General features: G+C 46.7%; 1 protein-coding gene and 1 long non-coding RNA gene across 8 annotated transcripts in view; one reads left to right on the top strand and one right to left on the bottom strand.

Moving 5' to 3' along the window:
• Myof (myoferlin) overlaps nucleotides 1-14,163 on the top strand; it is a 148,396-nt gene that overhangs the window by 8,182 nt on the left and 126,051 nt on the right.
• The window catches only part of LOC100911555 (uncharacterized), a 76,095-nt gene continuing 64,480 nt past the window's right edge, over nucleotides 2,549-14,163 (bottom strand). The window contains exons 7-10 of the long non-coding RNA XR_015648202.1: nucleotides 13,614-14,069; nucleotides 12,365-12,466; nucleotides 3,927-4,142; nucleotides 2,549-2,643 (exon numbers count right to left, since the gene is read on the bottom strand). This is a non-coding gene — a long non-coding RNA (uncharacterized LOC100911555). The remainder of the gene's footprint in view (nucleotides 2,644-3,926; nucleotides 4,143-12,364; nucleotides 12,467-13,613; nucleotides 14,070-14,163) is intronic.

Raw genomic sequence — 14,163 nt, 5'->3', positions numbered from 1 at the left:
AGAGTCACCTTTGAAGGGAGGAACTAATGAAAGATACTAGGCAAGCAGCCTGACTGAGCCAAATTAGTGAGAAAACCACACCTAGCAGGCTAATGGGACCAACCTTCTTGAGCTTCACTGTGAAACGGAACTCCAGACTTCCCTGTGACCCCTCGGAGTGTTTACCCTGTGGGTGAGCACAGGCTGGGTGGGGTGGCTCTAAAAGAGACCATCTTGAGGGAGGCGGTAAGAGACAACAGCTTAGAACGTGAAAGTGATATTTGAAAACAAACATAGCTGACCTCCCAAAGGTCGAATGGGGAGCATTTCCTCAGACAAGCTGAGATGTGGATCTCATTCCCTCCTCTCTGCAGACCTGTCCCCCCTGGAAGGATAAGGTGCCACAGCCAGGAGTTATTCTGCAAGGAACAGGAGCCCATTCAAGCTTGTGTAAGGAAACCGTGGAGGTTTCTAAAGCTACAGGGAAATCTTAGAGAATATAGTTTATGGCCTCCACAGAGCTAGACTTAGATCAGGCAAGGGCCACATGCACCAGTGTGTTCTCTCTCCCTTCGTGGTCCCTCCTTCCCTCCGTCCCTCCCTCCCTCCCTTCTTCGTTCCCTCCTTCCCTCCTTCGTTCCCTCCTTCCCTCCCTCCTCTTTGTCGCCTGGTGAGACCTCAAGAGAGTGACTCCAGTTGGCTTAGTTGTGTGAGGTTGGTTCGCCCCAACCAGCTGTGGCCCAAACGTACAGTAGCTCAGGACACACAAAACAGGTATACCAGATGTATCTACTGCAGTGTGCGACCTAAAAACCTGGAACTTGACCCACTTGGCTCATCTCCTTTCAGTGAATTTAGACCTGTTTTCAGCAACCACTTGACCTAGCCCTCTATATAAAGAGTCTTTCTGTGATCAACACAGTAAGTAGAAAAGGTTGGTCTTTGGATTAAGGAAGTGAAGTTTTGCCACTAGTTTTATTCCTAGGAAGTGAAAAAAAATCTATGGGCAGCTATATATCTAGTCTTCACTTCCTTGTCCATAAAATGTTGGGAGTGATGTGCACCTACTAAGCTGTTATAAGGAGCAGTAGAGGGGAAATATCTAAAGTACTTTGAATTGTTCATACCCTTCCTCCCTGTGACCTCTCCTCCTCCCATCTCTGGGGATGCACAGAATCCTGGAGGACATTTCTCAGGGGGCAGCCCAGGCTTAGAATAAGTAGAATGCCCTTTAACCATGATTGTACCAGAATCAAGCAGAGCATACGTCTGATTTATTAGTGAGCGTGTGTCAGGGCATCTCTTACGTACAAGGTTAAGTTCTTTGTTTTTCATTGTGGTGGAAGACATAACGTTTGTCACCTCAACGTTTTTAGGCCATAGCTCTGCTCTTTACTATTCACAGTGGTGCTCTTCTCTTTAAGCTATTGTAAACAACGGAGCTGTAAACAGTGGTATGGAAGCATGGGCCTAGGTGCACTTCTTTGGGTATGAGCTCAGTGTTGGAATCCCTGGATCCTGCCACCATTTTGTTTCTAATTCACTGCCATATTCCGCAGCAGCCACTCTACCAGGTCCAGTTTCTCAGCATCCTTGACAGCGCCTTTTCTGCTGTTTGATAATAGCTGTCTTAGTGACTGGGCCATGCAGGTTCATGGCCCCTCCCATGTGACTGAACTTTCAGTTCATTTGCCTCATTAGCGCAATGGCCATGGCTGCAGTGTAATTGACTCCCGATGCACTGTGGCCAGCATTTCGCTGGGAGCCAAAGCAGAGCTGATGGCTCGGAAGGCTCCCGGGAAACAGCCTTGGTCCTCTGCAATGGTAGGTCTTTTTGGTCAGGGCTCCTCCACTAGTGCTGAATCCAAAGCTCACCCCACAAATATATGTTGGGAAATCAGATTATCCTTAAATCCCATCTTGGAGTTCTCTCCTCACAATACACACTCCCTGGCAGCATTCACTGACAGGTGCATCCCATGGTTGCTGGATTGTTGGCTTTTTGTCTGCCCTCTACACTTGACAGTACATTTTGTGAACATAGGGCCTGGGTCTCTTTCTCTGGAAACTAGCTGTGTATTCTGACAGACAGGAAATGAGCAATAAATAGCTTCTGAATTAATGGTTCTGTCTCTTCTCATTTATCTGAACCAGGGAGGTACAGATCGCAGGGATTAAATGGGACAAGGTCTCTGTCCCCACAACTACACACCTGATTTTGAGTGTTTAGGACTTTAGAGGTTTTACAGGCTCCACAAAGTGGTATCTCAAAGAAAACTGAAAGGCGGGTGCCCCAGACCGCTTCTGACCTGGATCTAGAGCCTTTGTTTGTTTTATTTTGAGACAGGCTTTTCCTGGCTTGGAACTCGCTATACCATTGTCCAGGCTGGCCTTGAACTCATGGTGACTGCCTGTCTCTGCCTCCTGAGTGCTGGGATTAAAGGTGATTGCCACCATGCCCAGCTCCAGAGAGTTGATTTTCTGAATCTCGGGAACCTCTCCGAGTCTCAGTTTCCCCAGCTGTTCTAAGATCTTTTTATAACAATAAATCAAGATGTAGCTAAGGTGTCTGGACTTAAAAGAATGTTTATTTTCACGCCACCTCTTGACGTCTGGCTTTCTTCACTCATGGCCAAGTGAAAATCCAGTGAGCTAAGTTGGGGACTAAAAGAGACGGGAAGTTTGTGAGCGAAGTGATGACAACTGGCAGGAGCTGCAAGCTCTCCTTTAGAAGGCTAGCCTGAGACTAGAGAGGATTTTCACACCCAGCTAAAATGACCAGTCAGCTAGGGGCTCACTGAGACTGAAACACCTACCAGAGAGCATCATGGGACAGACCTAGGCCCCCAATACATATGTAACAGAGGTGCAGCTTGGTCTTCATGTGGAACTCCTAAACAGCAGGAGCAGGGGCTGTCTGCCTTTGGATCCCTTTCCCCTAACTGGGCTGCCTTGTCTAACCTCAAAAGAAGATGCACCTAGTCTTTCTGCAACTTGACATGCCAAGGCTGGTTATATGCATAGGAGGCCTCCCTTTCTCTGAAGAGGAAGAGTGGGAAGGATTGGGGGGAGGAGAGGGAAGAGAGGAGGGACTGGGAGGAGAGGAAGGAGAAGCCTAGATCAGGATATAAAGTAAATAAAGAAATTAATTAACGAAGAAAAAAGACCAGTCAGCTTGCTGAAATCAGAGTACTTGACTAATTTTAAAAATGTCATTTAGGGAGCAGGAGAGATGACTCAGTGGCTAAGAGCACTGGGTGTTCTTCCAGAGGTTCTGAGTTCAATTCCCAGCCCTGACAGGGCAGCTCACAAGCATCTGCAGTGGGATCTGATGCTGTCCTTCTGGAATGCACGCATGCATGCAGATGAATCCCTCAAATAAATGCATACACACATACATACATACATACATACATACATACATACATACATAATTTTTTTAAAGTCATCCAGCAATCATTTTCTGGGTTATCCAGAGACTCGCTGTCCAATGAATGGAGCTTCCTGTGGTGTGGAAATAGTCAAGATCTACCCTGTGTGATAGGAAGCCACTAGCCACATGTGGTTGTCAATCACCAAAATGCAGGCCACTATGACCAAGGGATTGAAAGTTTACTATTAGTTGCAACTCGTTTAAATATTCATAGCTGCCTGTGGTCACTAAAGGCCTGTAGCAGAGATTGCAGGAGACGGCTGCGGTGGCTGAGAGTTCAGGTTTTCCACGTGTTTATGGTTGCCAGCACCTGCAGACCCGGTGGCCTCGTCTGTCAAGTGGAAGTTACTGCCTCACACAGCGCAGGTGTGAGCATTCGCACTGGGGCAGTGGGAGCAGAGGGCCCTGAGTGCTGACCGCTGCTGAATCCTCAGGAAGCTTGGACTAGAAGCAGCCTGAGGCATCAGCTCATGTCAGTCTCCCGCCCCTTACTCAGTGCTCACGCCACACACACCTCCACTGTTATCCTCGGTGTTCTCTTAGGGACCTCTTCTTTCACCTCCATGTTCCGTGCTGAGGACTTGGGCAGGGTTTACTTGCATTCCAGTCTGGGGAGCTTGGTGCCTGTGTGGAGACTACACATAGCTGGACCATGACGCCAGGCTGAACGAATACTCTGGCGGCCCCTCTACAAGGGTTGAGTTGTTCAGTATGCTGGTATCATTTGGATCTAGTGAGAAAGCAGGAAGAAGTTTACCAAGAACAAAAGAATGTTTTTAAGAGAGAGAGAGAGAGAGAGAGAGAGAGAGAGAGAGAGAGAGAGAGCACAAAACCCAGCCCTCCTGGCTGGGCTTTGCCACAAGGTAATGCAAGCATTTATGACAGGCCGTGACTCAGAGGCACAGAGGTGAAATAGCTTAGCAGCGAATCAGTTCCACTGATAATCTAGATCAGGCTATTTTACTAGCAGGAAATAAAGGACTAACCTATTATACACAAAGACTTTTTTTTTAATCTCATACTTAACTGGCAGGGTGAGGCCCCGTTCTGTTTTACCACAGATTTCTGTTTTTTGTTTTTTTTTTTTTAACCTACGCCATCTTTTTTCATCCCAGGTATACTGCATAGAAGTTAGGAAAACAGTTCTGCTATCTTTCTTTTCATTAACAATGTAGACAGTTATGTTTCTGCTCACCCTTTCTCACTGCCCTGTCTCTGCATCCTTTTGATGGCTTCTGCCTGGGCCTTACAAACATGATTATTCAGTAACTCTGGACGAAGGATGTTAGGTCAGGCATCTTCTAACTCTTTAGGGTGTCTGGAGCAAGCTAGGCTTGGATCCTGTCGATTTTTTGTTGTTTTTAAAGATTTCTTTATTTTTATTTTATGCGCATTGGTGTGTTGATTGCACGTGTTGATTGTCTGTGTGAGCTTGTCAGATTCCCTGGAAGTGGAGTCATAGACCGTTGTAAGCTGCCATGTGGGTGCTGGGAATTGAACCTGGGTCTTTAGGAAGAGCAGCCAGTGCTCTAAACCACTGAGCCACCTCTCCAGCCCCTGAATCAAATGTTTTAAGACTGGAAAGTTGTCCTCATTGGCAGGTCATGTTGATGACGAGAACTTGACAACTGTTATGGAACTGCATAACTGCTTTACTTTTATTTATGAATTTCACTTTAATTAATCAATTTTAATCAGTGAAAATATATATAGTGTGGTGGGGGGATTGAGACAGGATTTCTAGGTGTAACTTTGGCTGTTCTGTAGGCCAAGCTGGCCTCATACTCACAGAAATCTACCTTCCTCTGACCCTGGAATGTTGGGACTAAAGGTAAGATCCACTACCACCTTCTGGCTATAAAGTCTTTCTTTAAGGTGTGAATGTGTGTGTGTGTGTGTGTGTGTGTGTGTGTGTGTGTGTGTGTGTGTGTGTATGTGTATGCTTGTTAATGTGTATATACAGGTAAGGATGCTTGCACGAGCATGTGGCGGTCAGAAGAGAACACTGAGACCCTCTCTTCTTTTCTCCACCGTATTCCTTTAAGACAGGCTCTCTCACTGAACCTTGAAGTTTTTAGGCTAGGCTAGACTGGAAGCCTTTTCTGTCTTCCCACCTAAACTGCTAGGATCACAGGGTCATGCACCTGCAGCTCCAATGGCTAGGATTACAGGCGCATGCATCTACATCCATTCTTTTTAAACAAGGGTCTGAAGATCCCAACTCAAGTCCTCATGCTGGCTCAGCATGTGCTCTCAGCCACTGAGCCTCTCTTCAGCCCAGAAGTGAAATCTGGAGCTGGAGAAGCTGTCTTGAGTAGAGTGGGTTAGGTACCTAGGCGAGAGTCTCTAGCAGGTTCCAGGCAGAGGTGGGTTCTATCACCACACTATCCCCTGCTGAGGCCATCCTTCTGTTTCCTAGGCAGAGCTGACTGTTATCTCAGCAATGTCTGCCTGTGCCTGACACTCTCCTGCCCACGGCCCTCTGGGCACTCTTATCTCTTCCAAAGGAGTATGGTGTAGGGCAGGTAGGCCGTGCCAGCCGTCGGGCATAAGAACTGGCAAGGCTGAGTGAGCTCTGAGAATCTCAGAGATCTGAGACTGGCAGGAGTGGAGCTGCTCCCCACCTGTCTCTGGTACTTGCTGTGCAACACATAACCATGACACCCCACCATGGGCAGTCAGTTACTTAAGTGAGCCCTTCACCATGCAAATGGAGCATCATCAACATCTCAGACTCAGCCAATGGGAAACATCTACCCTCTAAATCCCGTCCCACAGCTCAAGGTTTATATAGTCCCTGTCCATAAGGAATAAAGCACAGAAGTTATTTCCCCGAGGAGCACCGTCTGAGAGGGTCCGTCTTTATTGAGCTATAACACTTGGGGAAGAGTTCTCTCTCCCAAAACATTCGCCTCTGGATCTTGGACCCTGACTGGTCAAGTTCATGCTACCTCCACCTCTAACTCTGCCGCTGTTATTGTCTCCATACTGACAAGGGACCTGGGACCTCAGCTGCCTGCACCATTCAGGCTGCCCAAACCTTCTCCCTTCTCTTCTAAGAGCTATAACACTCTAGGCATTCCGGGCCTGAGGGAGCCCCATGGAAACTATTCATTCCCAGCTCAGTTTTCTCCTCCTCAGTCTGATTTGGCACAGAGGTGTCTGATTTTTTTTTTAATTTCTTGGTCTTTTTTGTTATTGTTGTTTAAAAGAGCCTCACTATGCAGCCCTGGCTGTCTACTATGTAGACCATCTTGGCTTCTAACACACAGAGATCACCCTGCCTTCATGTCTCGAGTTTCTGGGAGGAAAAGCATGAACCACCTTGGGAAATTCAGCCTTTGGGTTTCTTACCCTACTGGGTTTAGACCCTGGACCCTGGTGCCTTTGGTCTGGACACTTCTGACCCCGTGACAATGTCTGAGTAACATGCCTTGGAGAAGAAGAAGCCTGTCCCCCAAACATTTACATGCCCGAAGTCATTTCGTAAGCGTGGTGTAACCTGATGTTCACGTCCCCAGGAGCTGCTTGGGGAACAGTTACATCTGTTGTGTAGGTGCCAATGTGCACCTCAGTGAGATGGAGGAAAAACAAAGCCATGCAGGCAGGAAGAGGCAGAGAAGGAACAGAACCTGGACTTGCCTCTGGGGTCATAGTCATCACCATCCCCTCAGCTCAGAGCACGACTCTCTTCCACATGGACTCTCGAACTTTAATTCTACCCTCTGATCCCTCCTAGGCTCCACTGACCAAGAGCAGCCCACCACCACCCCTGACAACCCCCCGCCTCCGTCCTTCCTCAGATCTGTAGCCAAGAACCAGCCTAATCAGGAGCTAGAGGCCAGAGTCAACTGCACCATTAGAGGGAGGGCTGAGAATGTATTAAAACTCTTGCCAATGATGATTCTCTCCTTAAAGAGATAGAGTACTTGTGGGGTGAGAGATAGCCTATTGTGGAACATGGTGCCTGAGGCTGCGGGTAAATTTCAGCCATTTTTTTCCTCCTGGGAGTAACAGGATCTGATGGTCACAATTTTTACTTTGCTTTACTTTCATTTTCAGAAATTCCCTTCTGGGGTTATTGACTTCTTTTTGATACAATGCCTTGGGTAGGGACCAGCTGGTAGAAGCAATTACTAATTCCAAATCACAGGAACAGCCCCTTGGTCTTAGGCACAGTTTTACTCTTTCACTGGATCCTTGCCGCCTCCGTGTGTGGTGAGCTTTTGAATCCCCATTTTTTTTGCTTCTTTTTTTTTTTTTTTTGGAGCTGGGGACCGAACCCAGGGCCTTGAGCTTCCTAGGCAAGCGCTCTACCACTGAGCTAAATCCCCAACCCCTTGAATCCCCATTTTTAAGGAGGCTCTAAGGGGTCCTAAGAATCATGTCTTCGGTTGACTTTGCTGAGGACCAGTCTGGATTCACTCTCTAGCAAACTGTGCCTCAGATATTCACTAGTCAGAGTGTTCCAAGAGCTGAAACAGCTGTATTCAAATTCTACCATTGTTTCTTACTAGTGGGTGAATAAAGTACTTGGATAAACTGGTTAACTTTCTTGTGCCTTGAAATGAGGGTAAGGAGAATAGGTCAGCCGTGTGTGTGTGTGTGTGTGTGTGTGTGTGTGTGTGTGTGTGTGTGTGTGTGTGTGTGTGTTTGTAGAGTACTTATTTAGCACGAAGGAGGCCCTGCCTAATTTCTGCCTAAAGGCATACAGGTAATCCTACAGTGTAGGTGGTTGAGGCAGAATGACCTCAAGGTCACCTCTGGCTATAAATCAAGTTTGTGGTCAGTCTGGACACGAGACTCTATCTCAAAAAACTTAAAATTAAATTTAAAATTAAAATTAAAAAAAAGATAGGTAACCTCTAGCCAGCCTTACCAGAGTATCTGGCAGATTATAACCCTATACATGAAAGCTAGTGTTCCTGAATATTAGGTACCAGGACTTCCTAGTGGGGACATCTAGATGGAGTTGGAAGAAGCAGGGCATTCGTCTGGGAAGACTTGAAAAAGCCACCGATTGCGTGATTCCTTAGTTTATAGTGGCCTCTAAGAACTCAGGCTAGGAAATGAGGCTAACTTGGGGCAAAAGACTGTCCTACCCTTTTCCCTTCAGGAAGTCTTGGGCAAGTCAATTAACTTCGCCTGCTTGCATTCCTATATCTGTAAAATGGGTACCCATTCCTACATCTGTAAAGTGGACACACTCGTTCCCCAGTGGTTAGGTTAGGCATGGGTATATCTAAAGTGCCCACACATGGTGGAAACTCGTATATAAAATCAGCCTAGATACCATTCCCAGGGTTGGCTTTAAGTAGGGGACTTTTGTGAATCTTTCAGACTTTATCAAAAGTTCCTTGGAGGACTACTCTTTTATTTAGGAACTTGAAAGCCAAAAGGCCAGTGGGTCAGGGGATGCAGAAGGAGGGGCAGGAGCCCAGCCTGCTTTGGCCTGGGCTGTTCCTGTGTCCGTGTTACCTCAAAACACACAAAAGCGGCTTCTCTTGTAGAGTGGTTGCTGTTTGGCCCATGCACGGCTCTTTAAACTTGTTTGACAACATCTCTCTGAAGCACTGGGGCAGTCAGACTTTGGAATTTAAAAGTCAGGCATGCCTCCAGAGTTCTGGGTAGCTCACCAGGATTCCCTTTAACTCCTGGGGACTGAGGAGTCTCCTTTTTCACCCCTACGGACAACTCTGGCCCCTGGTCCTTGTGGGATTACCCTATTCTTGTGGCTGCCAGTCTGGCTGGCAATCAGGATAGTCACTGCTGTGTACCAGTTCCCCTGAATGGCCACTGACATCTGGAATGGAGCTATGAAGGAGTTATTCCACCAGGGCTGTCCCTTGCTTCACTAGGCACTTCCTGTCCCTTAGAGCGCTGAGGCCCGGGAACGCCCTGGGGGAAGGCAAAAACAGTGTGCTACTCTCCTAATAAGAAACAGTCTAAAGGCTGCTACGTGCTCAGTGCTTAGATTCAGCACTGAAGACTTCACGTTCCTGCTCTTTTCGTATCATTAAACTAACCCCACACACTTGTGCATACTCAAGAAGTCTAGTCTCTCAAACCATAGAGAAGCTACTAAGTAACAAGCACTCTGTGGGGGACACCTGAATGGCAGTACTAATAAGTTATATCATAACCGTCAAGGAGTCATATTCTTTTAAGATTGATTTTGATTATTTGTGTGGGAGAGGGTGCGGAGAAGGAGAGGGAGAGCCCCTGAGAACTGGTGTGTGGTGGACATGAAATTCAGGTCCTCTGCAAGAATCCTCTGCTTTTGGGAACTGGAGCTGTGTTTTAACTGCTCGGTTAGAATGCCAGGTCCAACGTTGGCTTGCTGTGTGACGTCTTATACCTGGTGATCATCATAGAATTAGCCTTTGAGAGTTGTTAAGATGAAATCAGGCAAATGGTGGTAGTAATGACCAGTTCTGAAAAGTTAATGTTGTTAGTTACATATAAAGGCTTGAAAGCTCTGGACAGGTTTTAGCAAGGTGGGGGATGAATTTATCCATGGCTGGTCATTTCTCAGGCGAAATGGGCATTGGACCAAGAACCTGGAAACTTATGCATGGGACAAGTTTAGATTCAGGGCCAAACCTAAGAAATTTTTTCTTTTCTGTTTTTTGTTTGTGTTTTTAGATTTAATTGTTTTTATCGTATACATATGTGTGTTTGACTGAAAGCATGTATGTTTGTGTGCCATGTGTGTGCCTGATGCCTGAGGAGCCCAGAAAAGACTACCAGATACCCTGGAACTAGAGTTGCAGATGGTTGTAGGTGCTAGGAACAGAGCCCTGGTCATCTTCAAGAGTAGCAAGGGCTCTTAACTGCTGAGCCATCTCACCAGCCCCATAATTCTTTTGTTGCTGTCATTTGTGAGAAAGGACCTCATGCAGCCAGGCTGGTCTTGAACTTGTTCTGTAGCCAAGGGTGACTTTGAACTTCTGATCCTTGTGTCTCCACCTCTTGAGTACTGAGATGTCATACGTGTATCACCAAGCTTGGTTTATGCAGTACTGGGATCAAACCTAAGGCCTCAAGGAACTCAAGATAACACTCTGAGACTTGAAAGTCTGTAGGAAGAGTTGGCTGACAACTGTCCTTTCTCTGCAGGACTTTTAGGGTCGCTGAGACGTACATTTGAAAGTGTTTAGAAAAAAAACCTCTTACCATTGTCAATACTATTATTAAGAACAATGACTATTATTAGTTATTAGTAGGTCAGGTTCTCTGTAAAAACAATAGGATGTTGAGGGATGTATGAGCTTGTATGTGTATGTGTGTCTATGTGTTTGTGTGCCTGTGTGTGTATACATGTGTGCTTGCATGCCCTGTGTGTATTTCTGTGTGCATGTATGTGACTGTTTGTATGTGTGTGCCTGTGTGGTCCCCATGTGTATGTACTTCTGTGTGTACATGTACATGCATGTGCATGCGTGCATGTATGTGTATGTGTGTGTGTGCGTGTATAGAAAAAGAGCAGAGACAGTTCTTATGTGCTTATGTACTAACAGGTATGAAGCTCGACACAGGGTGACAGCGCTGCTGAGCGGAAGTCTGTAGGGAAGGAAGTGCTGGAAACTCAGGCTCAGGGTTTCTGTTGTATCTTGAGGTAGAATTTCTCTGGGAAACTTCAGATCTCCTTTCAGAACTTTGAAGTGTCTAGATGAGGCCCACCTACACAATGAACAGTGTGATGGAACTTGACTGAATCTAGAATTACCTAGGAATAAGCCTCTGGGTATAACTGTGAGGGGTTTCCTAGACTGGGTTAATTGAGGAGAGAACACTCACACTAAATGTGGATGGTGTTACTCCATACGTGTAGCTCCAGAATGACTTAAAAGGGAAATGAGGGCAAGCGCCAGCATCCATTTATTTTTCTTCTGCTTCCTGACTGCAGAAGCAGTGTGACCAACCACCTCTGGTGACCATGATGGGTTGGCTGTCTCTGGACTGTACTCCAAAACAGAAACTAGTAGAGAAAGTAAGTCTTCTCTACCCAGAGCCAACTGACTGTAAAATGTAAAGGCCATGTACACGGCACAGCTGGCCTCCGCACAGCTGGAGCAAGCTGCTCAGTCTTGAGTATGGGAGTCTCTCAGGCCTTGTATGCTGTTACCTGTTTTCTGTTTGCCTGTTTTCATTTCTGTTACCATATATCCTGACAAAAAGCATCACAGAGGAGAAAGGGTGTATTTTATATTTTAGATCACAACCTCAGCAGGCCAAGTTAAGTGACAGGAATTTGAGGCAGCCATGACACATCCATGGTCAAACACTTGGGAAATTAATGTTGCTTATTTGCCAGATTTCTCCACTTTATACACGTTGGAATGCTTCTAGATGTCTAGGTCTTCCTATATCATTGAACTTAGTAAGCGAATTCCTCACAGACACACCCACACAGGGTTAACCACAGGGTCTGACAAGGTAGGACCAGTGCCCAGCAAAAGAATTATTCTGTGAAAACAGACAGGGGTGTCTAGTTCTCTGGCACTGAGGCTGGCACACTGCTTGAGCCTTTCAGAACTGAGCCAGGGGCAGGCTCCACTAATCAGAAAACAGGAAACGTCCTTAAGAATGCCTTGAGCCACGGTCCAGAGTGTTCTGCTTTTGAGTCCGTTGTTTTGTTCTGGGATGAAAGTGCTTAGTTCCTTTCCAAAGGAAGGAACCGTTATCTTAATAACTACAGAGGTGGCAGCCTACCGACGTAGGTGATAGGGAGACAAGAGAGGGCACTTCCGGTCATTTAATCTGATGTCTAGAGCCTGCAACTCTGACCTTTGATAGGAAGAAAGGAGGTAAAATACACTATAGAATAGGATAAATTTCTGCCTGATAAAAAAATATTTTTCTGCTTCTTTTTTTTTTCTTTTCTTTTCTTATTTGGACTGATGTGTTTATGTGTGAGAGTAGGATTTTGATGAAATACAATGTGTTTACCTTCTGATACAAATCAGGACCTCCTCTTCCTCAAGAGTGATCAAGCTGAGTTTCTCCAGAAAGGGAGGAGCTGATGCTCACTCTTTCCTCTTTCCTGGTTTGCTGGGAAGTTAGGAGAGAACATGGCTTAAATATAAGGTCTTTGAACCAGACTAGGCCTGGCTAGAGGACTTCTTGCTAGCTCTGCGATCTTCGGTAGAGTTCATGAAAGGACTCTGTAAATGCTCAACATTGCCTGACTCTCACGGAGCCTCATCCCCGACCCCAAGGTGAGGCCTTCAGCATGTGGGTCATGTGAGCAGCCTGGAATCTACTGGAGTTCCAGGTGAACAGCTCCACCTGGGCTGTGGTCAGCCACCTTCTGTTTGGATTCACTGAGTACCCATTGTTCTCCGCATCTGCCTGGATCCCGTGCCCAGCAGCGTGCGTTGGGTGTTTTGGGTTTTCCTTGGCCGATTACTAACTTCTGAAAGGCCTTAAGGCTGGCTTCTAACATCTCATCTCCTTCATCGGCTGGTATCAGCTAAATAAACTTTAGCATGGAATCCAAGGCTTTGCATTGTGTCTGGCCATAACCTTCCCACACAGCCTTTACCTCCTTCCATGGACCTTCGCCTCAGACAACTGTGCTGTGCAGAGTCCCCAGATGTGACTGATTCCTGTCCCCAAGCTGGCCTCCCTGCCCCATGGTCACTTCTCCAAGTGAGCTTTCCTTCAATTCCACCTTGTCAGCCAACCTTGACTCTGCCTCTTCTTTCTCTGTGGGATCTTTTCTGGTACCCAAACTTAGAAGCTCATTGCTGGTGCCTTAGCCTGAGCTGCCCGGTCACTTCTCCCATTAATTCTCTTGCTCTAGGAGGGAAGCTTAGAAAAGAAAGCCAGTTGGATCATGTGATGCCCACTCCATCGGAAAAGTTAATGCTTAGCAGAGTGAGGGCCATGACTCACAGCGTTGCTATGCTGAGGTCTTGGAAGAATGAGGTAGTTCGTCCTCCCCCAAGCAGACTGTGTGCTGGGAGAAGAGATGTGGCAGGCAGCTGAGCAAAACCCACCACCTCCCACATTCCTCAGCAGCTGAGCAAAAGCAATGGTCAGGCATGACTCGAAGTGTGGCTGCCAATGTGCCCCTGTCTGCATTCAAACCAGAACCCCTCCACATATTGACTGGGTGACTGTGAATATGTTGTATAACCTCATTTACCTCAGACATAAAGGGAGAGATGACAGTAGTAAAAGATACACTGCTTACCGGGGATGAGGTGAACGTTTTCAATGCGTACGGTGGTCAAAGGCAAGCTTTTATTTTGGTAAGTATTAGAAGACAGGGACAGGGAGTGGAAGAAAACTGTAGGCACTGGCTGGATTTATCTGTCTTCTTCTCCAGGTAGATGGACTGTCCAGGCTCAGACACAGAGAAAAAAGATCTTAGGTTTCACAAGAAGGTCCTGGAGTGAAGGGAACCTCCATGTTTTCCACTGGTGCTAGACAGAAATCCTCTCTGGATGGGGGTGTGGGTGAGGCTTTGGGAGGGAGCCTAGCTTAACTGCTAAGCCATGGTGTTGTCTTAGCAACTTCGGAGCAAAGAGGGCTTCAGAGTTGAAATCTCAGGCTTCCATCAGGCCACAGGTGAGCGCATTGCCCATGTTGCATCCTCAGTATGCTCATCTGTAAAATGGCCTCAAAGGTCAGTCCCCTTGGATTCTTTCTGCAACAAGATGGAGATGCCAGTCAGAAGCCTGCATGAGAGAGAAGGGAGCAGAAAGGCACTTCCAGGATGTTGGATCCTTATCCCTTATCTC

This window comes from Rattus norvegicus, chromosome 1 (genome assembly GCF_021556685.1).
Source record: "Rattus norvegicus strain SHRSP/BbbUtx chromosome 1, alternate assembly SHRSP_T2T, whole genome shotgun sequence".
Lineage (NCBI taxonomy): Eukaryota > Metazoa > Chordata > Mammalia > Rodentia > Muridae > Rattus > Rattus norvegicus.
This window is presented reverse-complemented; position numbering and strand designations above follow the sequence as displayed.